The 12493-nt window shown below is 42.7% G+C and overlaps 2 long non-coding RNA genes across 4 annotated transcripts; both read right to left on the bottom strand.

Moving 5' to 3' along the window:
* LOC133739838 (uncharacterized) lies at window positions 1-2572 on the bottom strand. Of its 2 annotated transcripts, none has more exons than XR_009860845.1 (4): window positions 1796-2572; window positions 1649-1718; window positions 753-835; window positions 1-620 (listed from the first exon to the last, which is right to left on the bottom strand). It is a non-coding gene; the product is annotated as an uncharacterized LOC133739838 (long non-coding RNA). The 2 variants fall into 2 exon arrangements; XR_009860846.1 differs by having other exon boundaries at window positions 1-72; window positions 1796-2571.
* A 4673-nt stretch (window positions 2573-7245) lies between these two features.
* On the bottom strand, window positions 7246-9804 carry LOC133739835 (uncharacterized). Of its 2 annotated transcripts, none has more exons than XR_009860843.1 (4): window positions 9041-9804; window positions 8894-8963; window positions 7998-8080; window positions 7246-7865 (listed from the first exon to the last, which is right to left on the bottom strand). It is a non-coding gene; the product is annotated as an uncharacterized LOC133739835 (long non-coding RNA). The 2 variants fall into 2 exon arrangements; XR_009860844.1 differs by having other exon boundaries at window positions 7246-7317.
* Window positions 9805-12493: the final 2689 nt, after the last annotated feature.

Genomic DNA, 12493 nt, shown 5'->3' with positions numbered 1-12493 from the left:
AAGAGAAATGCGCCAAGCCGGGTCATGTGCCTCCCCTGTACGCTTCCCGACCACATGCTCGAAACCTGCACACTATAGTAGGGGTGAGCTTTCGTCCTCGCATGCCCAGTAGGGGCCGACCCAACCATGCTAGGTTTGAAAAATAATATACTTGAAAATATTACTACATAATATTGTGCACGTTTATCGAAAAATACTTTAAGAAAAGTGGCAACCACAAACATTTGTTTTCTTTCATAAAACATGTGCAGTATGCTTCACACACTTGGAGCTCCGAGATACTTACCTGCCGGCTAAAGTAAAATAAATCAGTGACCGATCTGGTTCGTCCTGAGTAAGAGAACCAGCCAACTACTTTGTTGTCCTTGTGACTACAAGTAGCGAAAGTGTCCATTTCCTGGCTCTGAGTCTCCTATGACTGGTTCACTGTCTGTACTTACCTTTCCCCGACAAACATAGGAGCACAGCCCCCTCCGGAGGTTCACGGTTATCGACACCGTGGGATCCCTAGGAATCAACGCGTCTAGGTCCCATTCACTTTCAGGTCACAAACATACAAAGGGTACAGTATCTCAACATGCAAGTCTAGCCTCGGTTTTCGCAATCAACAATTATCAGCTCTGAAAACACATGTATCACGAGGCATCGACTGATGAACAACCAAAAACGTTCTTGCAGGCAACATACTATCATAGTATAGCATTCCACATATACTGAAAAGCCTCTAACAAGGAAGGGACAGCTCACCCTACCTGGAATTGGAGTGCTTGCCCACATTCGGGTTCGTTCCCGACTTTCGATCCTTTATCCAAATCCAAGTGCACACGCTCGGGTCCTTTATAATAAAATTATATCCGATAAGTAATTAATTCATAACTCACTTTAAAATTCACCAAACAACCCATGATCAATAATTAGTAGAAACCATTCCCGAATAATTCACTTAGAATAGTAAGCTCATTCGGGATATGGTGATTGGTGATCATGCTTCTTTCGATAATAAAGTTCTAGTTAAATATTTGATGCCATTCACTAGCATTCCTTTCTTAAGTAACAAATACACTCACCATTCCCGAATGATCCAAATGACATGGCATTTGAACCATTTGAGATATGGTGATTATGCTTAGCACTTTGACCTTTATTTCTTTTAGCTTTTTATTTTAGAAAAACAAATGACAATTTCCATTCCCGAACATTCTACTAAATAAATTTCTCTAAACTTTCGGGACATGGAGAAATTGACAAAGCTATGATCGAAATTAAATTTTGGTAAACTCTTTAGACCTTTCTATTTTCTTGGTATACCTTAGCTTCCTTAATTTCCCTTTTTATCGTCAAACTCTTTACTAAACGAATTTCTTATTAAGTTCGGCCCAATGATCATTAGCCAATATAACTTCATTTCGGATACCAATTTCTTATGAACTTGAGCAATTTACATTTTCCTTAACAATAACCAACTCACTTCTTTTCTTACAACCGTGGTATCCGGAATGATAGTTAACAAACTACTCTTAATCATCATAAATTCAACAACATATCAATATCCCAATTTTAACACTTTTCCATTCACGAGACTACAAACAACATTCTGCTGATTTTTAACAACTTCACCAAGTAACAAATCCAAGCATCCAAACCTTACCATTCTTCTTTACTAGATTTGGAAGTTAATTCCAATCACTGCAATTCACCATCAACAGTCACGTAAACACCTAACAAATATCAGATCATTAGTAACCAACCCTTAATCACTTTCGTATTGCAAACAGAACCTGTACATGGTTCTTACCTTCTCCAGTTTCAACTGAAATTAACCCAGCAGCCCCTCCTCCTCCAAAACTCCAAATTCCCGAACTCCACATACCCGAAGTCCTCCAAAAATGCAGAACTCCTCCAACCTCAATTCTCAAATCAAACAGCAGTTGATTAGGGCTTCTCAATCCACATCGAAAATCAGGGTTTTAACCAAGAGAGGGTAAGATAATTACCTAATCGAAACTATCTGGAAATCCGGCATCCATGAGTGGTGGAGCTGCGGTGGCTCATACGCCAGCGGCGGTTCTGGCCGGGATTGGGGAGTCGGAGTTAGAGGGCTATGGCAAATCGTGATACCCTGAACTCATTCATAGGGGTGGTGTGGCCTGAACTCGCCGGAAGTCGAAGAACAGAGTCAAGCAGAGCCATGACTCCGGCGATGTGCGTGCGGCGTCGTCCATCCTCGGTGGTTGGCAGAACTTCCGTGTTTTTGCTCCTCGTTGCTTGTTGAGTCAGGCGGTGGCGTCGGTGTGGCATGGTGATGGTCGGAAATCGACGAAGGAGAAAGGGCAGTGGTGTCGCAGCTTTTGGTGGTCGCGTGTGGAGGCTACCGGCGATGCATGTCGGTGATTCCGGGTGGGTTTTGGTCGGGTTCAGGTGTTGCGTCGACTGGTGGAAGTGATGTGGTGAGATGGTGGCCGGAGATGGAGTCTCCGGTGATGGCAGAGGGAGAACGAGAGAGAGAGAGCGAGAGGTCGGGGGAGAGGGAAGGAGAAGGACGCGGCTGCAAGGGAGAAATGGGACTAGGGCTTCCAATTTTTCTATTTATAGTTGTGTGCGTGAAATACCAATTTTGCCCTTGCGACGAATTACGGAAATCCCCTTGCTGGTTCCTTTCGGGTTTTGGGCTCGTAACTTTTCTTTTATTCGTTTTTCGTCGAAAACTTCCTAAGTTAATTCTTCACTTTGTCCAAGGTCCAAAACTCGATCTCGTAAAAATCCAAAATCCAAAACTTTGTTACAACTCAATTTACCGTCTTCGAAAATTCAACAAATTGTCGCCTCACTAAACTTTTGTAACCTTCTGGGCCCAAAACGAAGGACTTGGGCCCAAACTTAAATTATAAGGCCCAAATTAAAGAATCTCGTCACCAAAAAATTTCCAAAATCGATTTCTTCACTTAAATCACCTTGCGAAAATCTTATTGGCGAAAAATTACATTCTAAAAATTAAACAAAATTTTCGGGGGCTCACACTCTACCCCCCTTAAAATAAATTTCGTCCTCGAAATTTGCCCAACGCATGAATAAGAGAGGTTACTTCTTTTCACCTCAGACTCGAGTATACACAAGACATGGTTTTACCTTCCTCTGATACTTTTTGAACCATTACCATTCACATGGTTCATCTTACTTCACTTATGGGGACGACCTTGTCAAACTCTCTAACCATTTATTTTTCACAAATTGCAATTTTCCTCAATCACATTGTGTGTGTGTACGCATACATCAACACCCAACTCCTCTGAGCTCAATGCCATAGATAAAGACATTATCGCTTCAGCATTTTGAAAAATTCAATGAGCCTTAAAACAAATCGGGGACTAACACTTAGTCACCCACTAATCTCAATGACAACATACTACAAAGCAGTGGTAAATCCACTTATCAACCTCGTTTCCACCAGTAGATGACCAAGACATTGGTGTAAGAATTCCTGAAGCGTTACTTGTAAACAATTAACGTGGAATACCCCATCACACATCAAGTTACGCAACATAATGACATTCATAAAACTTTCACATTTTGTGCTTCCGTTAGTTACATATCCCAATTTCGGGGCTATTTTTATCACTTTACTAAGTGTTCCTATTATACTTTCCATAGGATACACTTCTCTCCATGAATCAGGATTCTTTTCGATAAGTAACTCACTGAATAGCAACTTCGTTGCAACCATGCAATAATAGCTTACTTTTCAGAATCACCGAAAACAGATTGACTTCTACACCAAATCTCCATTCCACGAGAGTAAAAAAAAAAAAAAAAAATTACTCGGGAATTTGAGTCTTAAACATGAGTTGCAACAAAGAAAGGAAACCAAGCTTTCTCTATATGTCTAACATAAACAACTTTCGTAGAACGTCACCATGAATGACACACCAACGATGTCATCACTGACGTTAGCCTCGTAGTCATCAACGTTATTGGTTGTCAAACCTCATACATCCTAATTCGTAGCTTAGCGGATACTGTTTACTCGATGAACAAACAATTGTGACAGCTGGCCCATATGACGTCGAAACCAAGCACATGATTAAGTAGACTTGATGTCACATTGTAAAATCGCAAGAGCTAGGTGTCTACTACACGTCATGAGACATCAATCAATAGGTCGCTTGACATTGACCGAACAAACCGTCCAATGCTCAAGGCGTCAAGTTACAATAATACCTTTCGCTAAGTTTCAACGAAATTCGAGGATCAGCAATTGAAGTCGACTCCTCGAGATTTGTAAAGTTCGTAGCATTTCCATTAACGGTCTCGACCTTGAACTATCATTTTCACCCTACGAACTCGTTTGATGTCAAAACTCGAAAATCAAATCATAAGCGCTCCTTCAATTTTTGGTCAAGCCAAAATAGTTGAATCAGTTACAAGCACTTTATTTTCTTGTGTCCTCGTCCGACAACAAGAAAAAGTAATTTCTAAATATTCTCCTTTAAAGTAATCCTTTACTTTCGAAATGGGTGCCTTGAGTAAATCCGAAGGTGAACTAACATTCTTCCAACCACCAGTTTTACATAGAAAGGATAACCAAGGATAAAAGAAAACCACAACAAGATTATCATTTCAAGTTTCCAAGAAGTTGGAAAATAATTTCGAATGAGTTGACGACTAAAATTTTGGGATATGCAATTTCAACCAAATCCCTAGGTTCAAATCTAGAAATGCTGACTGAGACAGTCGTCAAAATTTCAGAAATTTAAAAGTAGTAGAGGTCGGATAAAACTAAATTTGAAGTAGTTGCGGAGACAAAATAGTAAAATTCTCGGAATTTCAATTTTGCTTGAAAACAGATTTGAGGAAATTTTAAACTCTCCTACTTTTCGAACAAGATTTGTTGGCACGAACTTTTTGGTAGGTAAGGGAATAATTTCAAATGCATTTTGCTGAAACAGCCTTGAAGATAGTTTTGAGTTTGTTTTCAAAGTCTAGGTTGTAAAACTTCTAAAGAACCTAAAATTGTTCGAGCTTCGTAAAACAAAACACTTCAGTAAGGAAAACTCGATTGTTTAAGGTGTAGTCTCTGGACTTATGAGGAAAACATTTTGAGTAATGCCAGAGACGAAAATCAACTTTTGTAGTAAGATGCAAGAATGTAAAATAGTTAATGTAAACTCCTGGTGTGGAAGAAATGTTACGAATTCCTTGTCTCAAAAGCAAACACGTGAGGTAAATGTGCAATTTGTCACCTAGATTTTTGAACTTTTACTCGTACTCGTCTTTCACCTTGTCATGCCTCGAACCCCGGTGTAGTGCCACAACATATAATTCTACATGGCACATGGATCGCCTTTCTCCACATCCCTATAGGAGGGATTAATTCAACTTTCGAATTTTCAAATACTCCTTGACGTCACCATTTCAGTGTCATTCTAACCACGTAACCAAAGTTGCCTTTCAAGAGTGTGCCACCAACTTTTCTACTTTCTGAAATTCGTGGCGTTATTGACTTCAAAGCAATCAAAGACTCCTTGAAGTAAAGAAAACTGGCTGCTAAAGTTATAATACTTTAAGGATCTTTTCTTGACCACTCTTAGAAACGTTGCTAGTGATCCTACTAAATACCAGTACAAGGTCGTGACCTTGTGAACTCAAAGCATACTAACACTTCCAAGTACGTTGCTGGTTCCGCAATCATTTATTTTCCCAACAATTTCCCTGATTATAGGGAACATAATTTCTCAACTCTATGCAGACCAATGACAACTCAAGAATAGTTTATGTGACTCCACTGGTCTTTCCTCAATTTCTTGTGCTTCCCCACAAAGTAATCTTGTCAGCACAACAATACAACATTAGAGTTTCCAAAGCAACAAAGCTTCATATCGTTCCACCAATTAACAACAAGGTTGGGGAGATGCCAAGCTCAAGCAATAATCAATTTCATGGTTGTGTTGCCATTACAAGTTTCCCCATTAGTCCACTACTTGGGAAACACTTGAGTGGTGTCTACTTTACTCGAAAATCACACCTTCTTTCGTAGAGCATCGATGGGGAACCGCTGCAGTCGGGCCATCACTCGGAAGAAAGAAGAGGAAATTGAGCGAAAATACGAACACCACTGATCCAAATGACTATATAGGGGTCATTATCTCACTTTTTACTCAATTTTTTTTTTTTTTTTTTTTTTTTTTTCACTTTGCTCCACACAACACTATATTTTTCAATACGTGCAACAATATATGTAGTACAACAACTTTAATCCATCAATAAAATTTACTCTATAACACTAGCATGGGGGTACACAAATATTCCTTTCAACTTCATCTCGAACCTACTTCTCCGAGTATCAACTCACCCAATATAACCTCGTTAACTCCTTAATGCTCAATCCCCTAATAATTTACCCAACACTTTATCCAATTTTCATACTTACTACCTTTGGAGCGTTTGTGGTCGAGTGGCATCATGACGGCATTGGCAATTTAAAAGTTAAACCAAACTTTAAAGCACCACAAGGAAACAAACAAAACACTTTTTCAAGGAACCTCAAATGTAGAGACTTTTTAAATCCGTTGGAAATTCTTTTAACGACTTGGAAGTAGCCTCAATGAAAACAATTTGCAAGTGAAATAAGGCAATAGGGTATCCTCCGGGAAGAACAAAATAAAGGACAGACGTCAAAACATATTTTTACCAACATACTTTAAAATGTCCAAGAAATTCGAGCGTTTTGCCCAACCAAATTCGACACTTGAAAAATATGAGAAGGGTTGCTAGTTTTGCAAAAACGATTTCGAAAGTATTTCGGAACCTAGAGCTCTGATACCACTTTACTGTGGTGACCCGAGAGGGGGGTCCCACAGCGCCGCGACTCCGAGCCAATGAGGAATCGACATGTCACGAATGGCATCTCGATAGCTCATCAACCCGAAACCGCAAGGCCTTTTGAGTTTAGGTTGTTGGTTTACAAAACACTTTCTTGGACAAAAGTCACAAAACATTCTCGCAACCGAACAACATATTTTCGCAAGCGGAATTTAAAGTGAGCTAAAAGATTTGGGCTTACGATAGGAGCCCAATTTGGAAAATAATAAATCACGAAGTAAAAACAAGTATGAGAGACGCGCCCCAGGGTTACGGGTCTCCCAAAGTTTTGTAAATAAGGGAGTAGAAAACAAACAATTAAATAAGAAGTAAATAGGTAAGTTACTTCAAAATCCGATAAGGGACCAAAACCATCTCTTGATAAAGCTAAAGAGAAATGCGCCAAGCCGGGTCATGTGCCTCCCCTGTACGCTTCCCGACCACATGCTCGAAACCTGCACACTATAGTAGGGGTGAGCTTTCGTCCTCGCATGCCCAGTAGGGGCCGACCCAACCATGCTAGGTTTGAAAAATAATATACTTGAAAATATTACTACATAATATTGTGCACGTTTATCGAAAAATACTTTAAGAAAAGTGGCAACCACAAACATTTGTTTTCTTTCATAAAACATGTGCAGTATGCTTCACACACTTGGAGCTCCGAGATACTTACCTGCCGGCTAAAGTAAAATAAATCAGTGACCGATCTGGTTCGTCCTGAGTAAGAGAACCAGCCAACTACTTTGTTGTCCTTGTGACTACAAGTAGCGAAAGTGTCCATTTCCTGGCTCTGAGTCTCCTATGACTGGTTCACTGTCTGTACTTACCTTTCCCCGACAAACATAGGAGCACAGCCCCCTCCGGAGGTTCACGGTTATCGACACCGTGGGATCCCTAGGAATCAACGCGTCTAGGTCCCATTCACTTTCAGGTCACAAACATACAAAGGGTACAGTATCTCAACATGCAAGTCTAGCCTCGGTTTTCGCAATCAACAATTATCAGCTCTGAAAACACATGTATCACGAGGCATCGACTGATGAACAACCAAAAACGTTCTTGCAGGCAACATACTATCATAGTATAGCATTCCACATATACTGAAAAGCCTCTAACAAGGAAGGGACAGCTCACCCTACCTGGAATTGGAGTGCTTGCCCACATTCGGGTTCGTTCCCGACTTTCGATCCTTTATCCAAATCCAAGTGCACACGCTCGGGTCCTTTATAATAAAATTATATCCGATAAGTAATTAATTCATAACTCACTTTAAAATTCACCAAACAACCCATGATCAATAATTAGTAGAAACCATTCCCGAATAATTCACTTAGAATAGTAAGCTCATTCGGGATATGGTGATTGGTGATCATGCTTCTTTCGATAATAAAGTTCTAGTTAAATATTTGATGCCATTCACTAGCATTCCTTTCTTAAGTAACAAATACACTCACCATTCCCGAATGATCCAAATGACATGGCATTTGAACCATTTGAGATATGGTGATTATGCTTAGCACTTTGACCTTTATTTCTTTTAGCTTTTTATTTTAGAAAAACAAATGACAATTTCCATTCCCGAACATTCTACTAAATAAATTTCTCTAAACTTTCGGGACATGGAGAAATTGACAAAGCTATGATCGAAATTAAATTTTGGTAAACTCTTTAGACCTTTCTATTTTCTTGGTATACCTTAGCTTCCTTAATTTCCCTTTTTATCGTCAAACTCTTTACTAAACGAATTTCTTATTAAGTTCGGCCCAATGATCATTAGCCAATATAACTTCATTTCGGATACCAATTTCTTATGAACTTGAGCAATTTACATTTTCCTTAACAATAACCAACTCACTTCTTTTCTTACAACCGTGGTATCCGGAATGATAGTTAACAAACTACTCTTAATCATCATAAATTCAACAACATATCAATATCCCAATTTTAACACTTTTCCATTCACGAGACTACAAACAACATTCTGCTGATTTTTAACAACTTCACCAAGTAACAAATCCAAGCATCCAAACCTTACCATTCTTCTTTACTAGATTTGGAAGTTAATTCCAATCACTGCAATTCACCATCAACAGTCACGTAAACACCTAACAAATATCAGATCATTAGTAACCAACCCTTAATCACTTTCGTATTGCAAACAGAACCTGTACATGGTTCTTACCTTCTCCAGTTTCAACTGAAATTAACCCAGCAGCCCCTCCTCCTCCAAAACTCCAAATTCCCGAACTCCACATACCCGAAGTCCTCCAAAAATGCAGAACTCCTCCAACCTCAATTCTCAAATCAAACAGCAGTTGATTAGGGCTTCTCAATCCACATCGAAAATCAGGGTTTTAACCAAGAGAGGGTAAGATAATTACCTAATCGAAACTATCTGGAAATCCGGCATCCATGAGTGGTGGAGCTGCGGTGGCTCATACGCCAGCGGCGGTTCTGGCCGGGATTGGGGAGTCGGAGTTAGAGGGCTATGGCAAATCGTGATACCCTGAACTCATTCATAGGGGTGGTGTGGCCTGAACTCGCCGGAAGTCGAAGAACAGAGTCAAGCAGAGCCATGACTCCGGCGATGTGCGTGCGGCGTCGTCCATCCTCGGTGGTTGGCAGAACTTCCGTGTTTTTGCTCCTCGTTGCTTGTTGAGTCAGGCGGTGGCGTCGGTGTGGCATGGTGATGGTCGGAAATCGACGAAGGAGAAAGGGCAGTGGTGTCGCAGCTTTTGGTGGTCGCGTGTGGAGGCTACCGGCGATGCATGTCGGTGATTCCGGGTGGGTTTTGGTCGGGTTCAGGTGTTGCGTCGACTGGTGGAAGTGATGTGGTGAGATGGTGGCCGGAGATGGAGTCTCCGGTGATGGCAGAGGGAGAACGAGAGAGAGAGAGCGAGAGGTCGGGGGAGAGGGAAGGAGAAGGACGCGGCTGCAAGGGAGAAATGGGACTAGGGCTTCCAATTTTTCTATTTATAGTTGTGTGCGTGAAATACCAATTTTGCCCTTGCGACGAATTACGGAAATCCCCTTGCTGGTTCCTTTCGGGTTTTGGGCTCGTAACTTTTCTTTTATTCGTTTTTCGTCGAAAACTTCCTAAGTTAATTCTTCACTTTGTCCAAGGTCCAAAACTCGATCTCGTAAAAATCCAAAATCCAAAACTTTGTTACAACTCAATTTACCGTCTTCGAAAATTCAACAAATTGTCGCCTCACTAAACTTTTGTAACCTTCTGGGCCCAAAACGAAGGACTTGGGCCCAAACTTAAATTATAAGGCCCAAATTAAAGAATCTCGTCACCAAAAAATTTCCAAAATCGATTTCTTCACTTAAATCACCTTGCGAAAATCTTATTGTTGAAAAATTACATTCTAAAAATTAAACAAAATTTTCGGGGGCTCACAAGTCATACAGATGCAGGTACCGCTGGACCCACCTGAACTATTTGGGATGGGACCACCGCCCATACCCCAACTAATGTTGGAGCAGGAGGCGGAATCACTGCCGCACACCAACCGCTCGGAGGCTAGGGCGAGGACTGAAGGCAATCCGCCTGCGCCAAGGCGCAGACTGGTCTAGCGGAATATCCAAGCTGGTTCCGCCGGTAATGCAACCGCCCAGATATTGGAAAGGATACAACAATTGGAGCAGAGATTAATCCGGGCGGAGTCAGGCGCCCCAGCGCCAACTCAAAATCCGCTTTTCGCTTCCAGACCTGGGCCCTTCACCGCTGCGATTCTGCAGGCTATCAGACCAGCGTAAGAAAAAACCCCAAAGATGTCACATTACAGCGGCATGTCTGACCCCTCCGTCCATATGGACACCTTGAAGAAGGTCACCAACAACAAGGGATTCGAAGACGCCACCCTGTGCCACTTGTTCAGCGAAACATTGGATGGTGAAGCAATGAACTGGTTCTTCGAGTGTCCGCCGGGATCCATTGACTCATTCCATGCGCTATCACACGCCTTCCTCTCTCGGTTCATCTTATTGTCCGCCGGACATCACAACACAAGTCAGCTGTTCAGCGTTAAGCAAGGGGCAGACGAATCACTGAAGGCATTCGTCACAAGATGGCGGGCGGCAGCATCTCAGTGCCGCGATCTAGACAAAACAATGGCATCGGAGGCCTTCAAGCAGGGACTCCTCAAGGGGCCATTCCTCTATCACCTCAACTACAATCATCCAAATGTGGCATATGACCACGTCATGAGTGAGGCGGTCATTCACGCCCAGGCGGAATTCATCACATATGGAGAAACCCCACCACCACCAGCAACACCAACAAAGTCAACACAACCATCCTCCAATCATCAGGAAACCGCTAACAAGACCCCTTCAGCGCCGCCAGCTGACAAGAAGAGGGAGTGGCAGCAGGGCCACCACTAGAACAAGCGGCAGAGGGACCAACACTACAACAAGGGCAACCACCCAACCCATGGGGATAACCGCAACAAATAAACGGAGTCCTCTCAGCGGTATGCAGTGTTTACAGTCCTCACAGCCTCGTATGAGGAAATATACAATCAGTGCAAGGATCAGATCCCACCGCCACCCCCACCAAGATACCCAAAAACGGGAAAACCAAGAAACACCGGCAAGTGGTGTAAATACCACGAGGACAGCGGTCACAATACCAACAGCTGCAATGCTCTCAAAACGGCCATTGAGACCTTGTACCGTGATGGCAAGATGGAGCAGTTCAAGGTGCGCCAACCGCCACCTGTGATCGCCAACATTGAGACCTTGGGCCGTATCAACACCATCGACGGCGGTGCTCCAATCACTAGCATGTCTCACAGGACAAGGAAGCGCTATGCACGTGCTAATCACCCAAAAGAAGTCTGCAACATCCGCTACGAGAGATCCGCCAAACTCCCAAAGTCAGGTTGGGAACCTATTACCTTCTCAGAGGAGGAGGAGCGCGGAGTGCATTTACCCCATGACGACCCATTCTTGGTCGACGCCATTCTTGGCAGATTTTCAGTGGGGAGAATCCTGGTGGATAGCGGGTCCGCTGTCAACGTCATCTTCAGCGGTTGCTACAACCACCTCAAGCGGAACAGGAAACTACTCCAGGATCAAGAGCCACTGCTCAGCTTCTATGGTGACGTCACGCAACCGCTGGGTTCCGACTACATGCGGTTGACTATCGGCACTAGTCCATGCATGGCAGAGGTACATACAGAGTTCATAGTCGTCGATTGTTTAAGCTCGTATAACGCCATCATCGGACGGCCGGCAATCAACAAGCTCAAATGCATCATCGCCGGATACATGCTTCTCATGAAGTTCCTCACTCCCAACGGCACGGGCTGTGTGAGGGGAAGTCAGCAGTTGGCACGAGAATGCTATTCAACGACTATAGCGCGGTCAACGCGCCGTCATGAAATCCTGAAGGTGGGTAACCAGGCACCGCCACCAAATATCTTCGAGGACCCTAGGGATGAGGAGAAGAAGTATGTAAAGAAGGAGCCGGTCAACCCTGAAACGTCGTTGAAGGTTGTCTGCATCTCGGACGAGCACCCTGAGCGGACAGTCCGCATAGGCGCCCAACTAGACCTAGAGGTGGCGGCGGAACTCACTCAATTCCTACGTGACAATGCTGCCGTCTTTGCATGGTCATACGCAGACA

The sequence above is a fragment of the Rosa rugosa genome, chromosome 3 (assembly GCF_958449725.1).
Source record: "Rosa rugosa chromosome 3, drRosRugo1.1, whole genome shotgun sequence".
Taxonomy (NCBI): Eukaryota; Viridiplantae; Streptophyta; class Magnoliopsida; order Rosales; family Rosaceae; genus Rosa; species Rosa rugosa.
The sequence above is the reverse complement of the archived record's forward strand: the minus strand, read 5'-3'. Positions and strand labels throughout refer to the sequence as shown.